This window comes from Pseudonaja textilis, chromosome 6 (genome assembly GCF_049901715.1).
Source record: "Pseudonaja textilis isolate UNSWEBS1 chromosome 6, rPseTex1.2, whole genome shotgun sequence".
Lineage (NCBI taxonomy): Eukaryota > Metazoa > Chordata > Lepidosauria > Squamata > Elapidae > Pseudonaja > Pseudonaja textilis.
The window spans coordinates 51,781,183-51,790,103 of record NC_141995.1 but is presented as its reverse complement, the minus strand read 5'-3'; the positions used below and the strand labels follow the sequence as shown (position 1 = coordinate 51,790,103).

At 41.9% G+C, this 8,921-nt stretch overlaps 1 pseudogene; it reads right to left on the bottom strand.

Moving 5' to 3' along the window:
- Positions 1 to 275: 275 nt before the first annotated feature.
- Positions 276 to 3,530, bottom strand: LOC113435928 (serine/threonine-protein phosphatase PGAM5, mitochondrial pseudogene; annotated as a pseudogene).
- Between the last annotated feature and the right edge of the window lie 5,391 nt (positions 3,531 to 8,921).

Here is an 8,921-nt window from a genome sequence, read left to right as displayed (position 1 = left end):
AAATATGAAAGTCAAAGAAAAAAGGGGAAAAAAAATCCTTAGATAGCTTTAGGTGAGTCACCAACAGCATTATTGTTTTGAAGGAAGTCGGTTTTCTCCAATTCTCTCAACGGTCAATATTGCATGCCATGATCTATTATAGCAAAATCTTAACATGTGATAAACAGTCTGAGACAAACAAAGTTGAGGGAACCTGCAGCTTTTGAGGGAAAGGGTTGGCCATTTTTGAAAGTACTTTTGTCCTCTTAGTTGGCAATCCTCCCCGTTTACACAAGTCAATTGCAGGTGATCTTCTCAGGTGACATAAATGCCATGTCACCAAGCAGGTGAAGGGCCACCTTCCCATTGGGGCAGATTACCAGGTGGGCAATGCTGTCATTATTGAGGGAAATTCAAAGCCAACCTTTTGGAGGGAACTGCAATGTTCTGCAGACAATATAGCGAATAACTTTGCGTGACAAAGGAAGATTTTGTAGCTGTCCTCTTCCTGTTTGCAATCAGCTTTGTGAACGTAGCTTTGGAAGGCAGCCTCAAGGCAAACACCATCTTTATAACACACAACTTCAGGCTTCCAGTGAGAATGGGGAGGATTGGTTCAGTGGGTATTCCTTCGCACAGGAGATCCGTGCTCAGCTCACCCCAAGAAAATGTTTGCTAATAATGTTGGTTGTTTCCGTTGCTCTGGCCATTGAAGAATGGACAATTTTATCAAATTTCAGTCCCAGGCTTGGAAGTCTCTTCCTGGTTAGTTCGGCTTGCACAAGGCCCAGCTTATTTAAGACTCCATGTTGCCCATCCAAATTGTGCTGGGATTGATGTATATGCCTGATAACTTTTTTTTCTATAGTAGGTCACGCAAGAGGATGCTTCCTGTTCATTGGTCTCTTCATTTTCCTTCCTCAAGTTGTTGAGAGCTGAGGGCTCTCTCCTGTCCCAGTTGTTATCCCAGTAGCCACTCCAACCAAGCAGGCACGGCCAAGATGGTGGGCGATGACAGCAGCAGTAGCCTCAGTGGTGGCCCCGCAGTTGAGGATATGAGGGGGATCTGGGGCTTCCCCATTCTCTGCTGAGGTAGTTGCTGTTTCTGGAGCACCATGGTGGAGAAGAGGATGAAGCTGCCTGTCAAGTCACAGGCTTCAGTGGCCAAGGCTGCTGAAGGGCCAAAACATCATGGCAGCTGACTGCATGAGGGGCACTCATGTGGCCAATGGCTTCCTGCCATGGACAGGGTGCATGGACCCTAATAATGCATTCTAACAATGGGTGTCGTGCCACCATTGGAACCTGAATCTGCAGAGAAAGACGAAACAGAACTGGAAGCTGACAGAGAGGGGGTGACTTCGAGGGGGTGACTTCGTTGGACTGGGAAGAAAATGGGGAGGACCAAGCCCAGTCAGGCCAGAGCCTTTCAGGATTGGGATGGCTTGTAGGCAGGGACAGGGGGAGCAGGATGACCAAGGGAGGCTAAGTAGTGGACATGAGAGACAGAGCTCAGGCGATGAGCAGGGACCGTCCCCTCCCGATCTAAGAGCACAGAGAGTGGAGAGAAGGTGAGAACAGCACAGATTGACCCAACTACTCGGGAGGAGAGCACCCCACCCCATTCCACAAGGAACATCTGGGGACTGAGATTTAAGGAGATCATGTGAATTCCTGGAGTGCTGAGTGCCAAAGTTTGAACTTTCCTGGATTCCTTGCATTCTTTCTGAATTTCTTGCTTTGCAGCTTTCACAGCATTGGGTTGGACTACTTGCAGCCAGAGGCTGCTTGTGGTGTGTGTATGTGTGTGTGTGTGTGTGTGTGTGTGTGTCATCACTTTGCTCCGGGACTTGCCAGAAATGTGGGAGCATCTGGGGAAGTTTGGAGCAATAAAGGGGCGTTTTAAACTGCCAACTGCCTGTTTTACCTCTGTGCTGTGCCCTGGGTCATCACAGTGAGTGACAGGAAATTCCTTTTGGTAAAGAGTAGATTCAACCAACATGATTTTTACTTCTTTTTTTATAATGATTAAAGAGAGCAGGGGGTTGGACTAGAAGACCTCCAATGCCCCTTCCCACTCTGATTATTCTGTATGAATCTCCAAACTCAACCTAGCCTTACCAGCTTTTTTTTCTCAGTCAAACAACTTTATTCTGGAAAAAAAAAGGCAACATACCTATTCGGGATATTTTTGGCTTTAACTAATTTTTGCACATATATATTTTGCCTTAATCTAAGGAATGAGCTATATAAAGCCAGCTCTCTGTGGTAAACGGTAGATTCAAAGAGGACCTTGTACCCAAAGTCATTTTTTGTGTGTGTGCCTGACAGAACACTTCTTCAAAATCCCTTTACTATCAGAAGGTCATAGTACTGTACATTCTTTTATACAAAGGAATTTCTTCTCTGGAACACTGAAATGAAAATGAGTTTTCTTCTTTTCACTTCAGTGTGTCTCATGCTCAGAGGAATTAGTCTGCATCTTCCAAAGTCCAAGCAAGGATATTAAGCCATGGAAGGATGAAAAAAAAAAAAGGCAGTCCTTTTTTGTCTGGTGATCGCCAAGAGATTCAGTAAAGTCCTTCATAACAACTTCTCATTGCTCCTGGGGGAACCAAAAGACTGTCATGTTCTTATGAAACACCCACAGAGCAGACCTTGTTATTGTACCTGTGCATTCCCTTCCTCTTGACAGATTGGGTTGAAATGGATTCAAAAACTGTAAATATCAAGATGAATGCACCTGAGCAAGGAAATGTCCTTGAAAACTTAACAGGATATCGGTCTGACTTTCTAAAGGCCATCTCCCTTTGCGTCTGGTTCTTTCGTTAAACAACAATGACCACAGATAGATAGATCGCTCATTTGAGTGTCAAGAAGCAGAGATGCAAAAAAAAAAACCCGGAGTACTGTAAGGGGATTTTGGTACCCAAGGTCTCACCTAAAGATTAATGGAAAAGCTCTGCTGAATTATAATTGGTGTTAGGAGAAGCATTTTGGTCCCCTTGGTCCAGTGGTGGGATTCAACCGGTATAACAACTGGTTCGGTGACCACACGCAGTGTTAGGAATGTAAGTCACCTAACAGTTATTTGGGTTGGAAATATATAAACTAGGTTAGACATTTTAATACTATGTCTTTAAAACAGTAATTGGGTGCAGTTTCTCAAATGACCATAAGATGGAGCCAGAAACCTGGGTTGTTTAGTCTCAGAAGAGAGTCTCAGTGAGCGTGTGAGTATCTGTTACTTCTGTTGGAGAGAGTTGTCATTCCGCCTAATGACTGTTACTGATCGTTGATGTAAGTCTGTTATTGAACTGTTTTTGATACTGGACTTTGATATTTGGATTATCCCTGAACTGAACACTGACTGCTTTACCTGTGAATGACTTGGACTGCTTATCTTGGACTGTGCTTAAACGTTTATTGGAAGTAAAAAACTACATTTACTGTACAGTGCATCTGTGTGCTGTTTGTGTGTTATTTTTCACTACTCTCACTACGTCTTCCTGTATGCGCTCATTCTTCTAACGGGGGAATTACCTCGACATGCAGAATTTGAAAAATGTCCATTTGCAGCTCTAATACTTACCTTCTACTGCACCCCGGTGAGTAAAACAGCTGAGCACGGCAATGCGCTGTGCCAAGTGAATCAGCTGCGCTGCAAAACACGGAAATATAGGACAGTCTAGGGCCACGGTCGCCAATAGCTAAATTGCTATTTTTCTGACCATCATCTGTTCTGCTATGCCAGGAGATTTAGATTACCTAGGAAGCAGGAAATGGATGGATTTCTTGCTTTCTAGCTAGTATTTAGATCTTCAGCTCTGCTTTTTAGCACAGCCAAACCTCGCTTAGGACTGAAGGTTCTATAATTCATTTGCAGACTCAGATGGCAGATAGATAGATCTCTGAATGAATCTGTGAGCAACTCAATTTGCCTGCCTGCTTTGCCTGATTTGGGGTAAAAGTTGCTCCTTTTTTATTTTTTAAAAAATCAATATTTACATACATGGTGTGTTGTGAGTTAATTCTGTGAGTTTGCTTGCAAGCAAATTTTATGTGACAGACTGAGCTAGCCAATGGCAGATAGATAGATTTCTGAATGTATCTGTGATTCTGTGAGCAACTCAATCTGCCTGCCGGCTTTGATTTTGGGTAAAAGTTGCTCTTTTTTAATAAAAAAAATCAATATTTATATAAATGTTTATATTTACATACAAGCCATGCCTAGCCAGTCACATGACCACCAAGCCACACCCACAAATTAGGCCACACCCACAGAACTGGTTAGTGGTCTCTGGGATTTAAAATTATGAGTTTGGTGCTCCCTGAGGTTCAAAAGGTTGGCAACCCCTGGACTAGGGCAGGTGCAGGTGGGAGGGCCAACTAATCGCTGGAACTACCAGTTCACTCCAACCACTCCAAACTGGCTGAATCCCACCCCTGCTTGGTCTCAGAGGCTTCATACTGAGAAGAAGCTTCAAATTTACCTTAAATTATATTTTGGTGAAGTAAGACTTGTGAAAGAGTATAAGCTTGAAACTGAGTGAGATCAGAGCTGAACAAAAAGAAGAAAAACTAATGAAAACAGAAGCCAGTAAATTTACACAATCAAAAGAAACAATAAGGGAGGCCAGAATTATTTCTCTAACGCTTAACACTCGACTTGTTCTTCATCCTGGTTTGTGGCACCATTTTCTCAGAGCGCGGAGGAGTTGTAAAAGGCTCTTCTGACCACATCCAAGCATTGGTTTAATTTAACGATCCAAATTTAAGCATTACAGAGATGTGACTTTGTGGCTTCTACACAAATAACTGCAAAGTTTCCTGTGTGACCAAGCCCTGTTTCCATTTGTTTTGTGGATCTTCCTACACTTCTATTGAATTATTTCATTTTCTTTCATTTTCCATCTTTGGAATTGCTTGTGATTGTGCTTTAAATGTTATTGTTCTTCGGCTGCTAAGTCATGTCCAACTCTTCTCAACTTCTTGGACCACAGCATGCCACACACCCCCATCCTCCACTATTTCCCAGGGTTTGCCTAAATTCGCGTCCTCACTTTCTGCCACCCCCTTCCCCTTCTGCTTCTATCTTTCCCAACATCTGGATCTTCTCCAAGGAATCCTCGCTTATCATTAGGTGGCCAAAGTATTTGAACTCTCCTTTCCAAGAATGGTCAGGGTTGATTTCATTTAGGATAGACTCATTTGGTCTTCTTGAAGTTTAAGAGATTCTCAAGGGTCTTCTCCAGCACCACAGTTTGCAAGCAATTTAAAAATATGATCTTTAGTAATTCTCACCCACTGGGAGCTTCTTTTCTCGTTACGTTATCCTGCTAAAATTCCACTAACTGCTTATTTAATATCCAATAACCATCACTAAGTATTGTATCTTATGATTTATGATGATTGTATTTCACAATGATTTATCATTTGTTGCTTGTATGCACTCTGAGAGCTTATGAACCGGAGACAAATTCCTCGTGTGTCCAATCACAGTTGTCCTATAAATAATTCTATTCTATTCTATTCTATTCTATTCTATTCTATTCTATTCTATTCTATTCTATTCTATTCTATTCAATATAGATATAAATATAGATTTATGTACACTGGGAGCTTATGCACCAAAGACAAATTCCTTGTGTGTCCAATCACACTTGGCCAATAAAGAATTCAATTCTCTTCTCTTCTCTTCTCTTCTCTTCTCTTCTCTTCTCTTCTCTTCTCTTCTCTTCTCTTCTCTTCTCTTCTCTCCTCTCCTCTCCTCTCCTCTCCTCTCCTCTCCTCTCCCCTTCCCTTCCCTTCCCTTCCCTTCCCTTCCATCCCATCCCATCCCATCCCATCCCATCCCATCCTATATTTAATATTATAGTTCAAGTCCCATTTTATCGGCAAACTTTAGGATGGCTTGGAATTCTCTTGTATTTGCTGGTTGCCCACATGTGCAAAGTGACAAAATGAATCCTTTTCATTATTCCTGTTTGTGCAAAAATAATGAGCCCAGCTTGAAACTCTGCCCCACAGAGAAAATATGTGACTTTTTTTTTTAAGATTCCATTTTGGGAACTATCATAAATCTCTATTACAAAAAATTGTGGCTCAAGCTATGTTTCAGCAACATCTTGAGTCAGGTTTTGGAACAGAAAGATTCTGCTGGAAAAATAAGATTGAAAATGAAAAGGCAGGTGAGCGAGGCCTGCCATGCGCAGCGTTCTTCCATGTGCCAAAGGGCAAAATATTGGCTTCATATGCATATGTAAATAGGGCTTTGTTTTTGTTTTGCAATTTTGCACAATACATCCAGCACAAAGATGGATTAGCAGTCCATCAGAAGATGGATGCACACTGGTGCTTTAGCAACCACTTCAGGAGCTGAAGAAAAATCACTGTCTCATTTTGGTCAGAGCTGAATTTCAGCTGACAAAGAAAATACAACTTTGGGCATTTTGCCTCAGTGACCATCTGGAAGAATGGCCAGATTCCCACTCAAAAATCTGTAGGACTCTTGCCACTTGCCAGTGGTGCCAAATAGCAAATGTCTTAGATGAGTAGCCCTATAGCAAAGAGGAAAGATCAGGCCAGCAAAGCTTTGGCCCAGTCTGCCTGGTGAGAAGAGGAAAGATCAGGCTTCAGCGTGGTCTACCCAATTAGGCCAGCGAGACTTTGGCCCAGACTACTCAATGCGAAGAGGAAACATGCCAGCAGTTTGGGGAGTGGAATTACACCCACCCAAGTCATCCATGCCCCTATCTCCCAGAGGTCAACCACAGCCCTGATATGGCCCTCAATGAAATTGAGTTTGACACCCTTGATCTAGAACGGGGGTCGCCAACCTTTTGGACCTCAAGGACTGCCAAACTCATAATTTTAGATCCCAGGGACCACTAACTGGTTCTGTGGGTGTGGCCTAATTTGTGGGTGTTGATTGATGGTCATGTGACTGGCTGGGCATGGCTTGTATGTAAATACTATAAATATTTATATAAATATTGAACTTTTTTTATTAAAAAAAGAGCAACTTTTACCCCAAATCAGGCAAAGCAGGCAGGCAGATTGAGTTGCTCACAGAATCACAGATTCATTCAGAGATCTATCTATCTGCCATCAGCTAGCTCAGTCTGTCACATAAAATTTGCTCGCAAGCAAACTCACAAAATTAACTCACAACACACCATGTATGTAAATATTGAATTTTTTTTATAAAAAAGGAGCAACTTTTACCCAAAATCAGGCAAAGAAGGCAGATGGAGTTGCTCACAGAATCATTCAATGATCTATCTATCTATCTATCTATCTATCTATCTATCTATCTATCTATCTATCTATCTGCCATTGGCTAGTTCAGTCTCTCAAATTTGCTTGCCGTGAGTCTGCACTGAATTTGCTTGCAAGAAAACCTTCAGTCCTAAGGGAGGTCCAGCTGTACTTAAAAGCACAGTCAAAGTTCTAAAGACTAGCTGGAAAGCAAGAAATCCAACCATTTTCTGCTTCCTAGCTAATCTAAATTTCCTGGCACAGAGAACAGATGATGGCCGGAAAAAGGACAAATAGAAATTTAGCAGGCAAGTTTACCGGGTAAGGAGTGAGTGGGTGGGGAGGGTTCCCGTGGGCCATGTGGGTGGCACAGGCATTTGTGTTTCTGTGCAGCCTGAATTAATTCCTTTGGGGGGTGGTGCTCTTGGGGTGAGATTTCTCTGCAGGCTCACTGGTTGGCGACTGCTGATCTAGAACATCTGTTCAGGAGAAAGAGAAGGATTCCAAAACTTTGTACCACTAAACCATCATTCATTGATTCATTCTATGGAGATTCTATGGAGAGATCATCCAGGTCAGTCATTGTCCCAAGCATGCTTTTCAAAAGGCAGTTTGACTTTATGGGCTTTTTCCTTGAAAACATTTCGCTTCTCATTCAAGAAACATTTTCACTTCTGGAGAACTGAACTGAAGATGCTTCAGAAATAAAGAGGATGAGAAATAAAATATTTTCAAGGAGAAAAAAAACAAGAAAGTTCAGTTGCCTTTTGAAAAACACCTTTGGGACATTGTTTCATTGTTTCATTCCTTGATTCATTCCTTGATTCATTCTTTGATTCCTTGATCGATCGATCGATCGATTGATTGATTCATTCATTCATTCATCTGTTCATTCATCTGTTCATACATCTATATCTATGTACTTCCTGACACTTGTATTTAATTCAATGCCACCAACAAGAAAAGAACAAGAAAGTATTGAAACAATTATTTGCATAAAGAAGCACTGGAGGATGCTAACCTAGTTAATAGCCACTCCTGGATGCCAGAAAGAAATAAATGGTTCAGTGGTATCCATTTAGGAAGACCTTACGGGCAACAAAATATATTGCACTAGTGATCACAGGACTCATTTTGGGGGGGTGGGTATGTGTGTCCTTGCCATTTGCTAGTGGGGAGCTTGGCTGGCCAGGAGTCAAAGCACTAAAACAAGCAGACCAAGAAATGTGATGGAGAAGTCCTTCTGCTTGATGGTAGAACTGCTGAAAGAGCTATACAAACCTGATCGGTCACCAAGGGGGTTTAATATTCCTAGTCACTCAGGGAGAAAGAAAGTGTTTTACATGAATCTGTTTCCTCTGCAGGAAAATTATGGATTATTTAGAAGGCGAAACCAACCAAGGCAACCAAAATGCCTACTCCTTTGGCATATATGTGCACTGTTTGGTGGAGAACATTATTTTAACTGAGTGGATAACTAGGTTGATGCACTATGTGTGAATGCTTCCAGCATAAATGGCAATGTGAGCTCAATATAAATAATGCATAATTTTGCAAAGATACTGTTTCATTAAGTTTGTTAATAAACTGAAGCAAACAATTAGGTTTAGTTTCCTTGACATTCCTGCCAAGGGTGGGCTTCAAAAATTTTAGCCAAGGTTCTCTGCCCAGTTGCTGGGTGG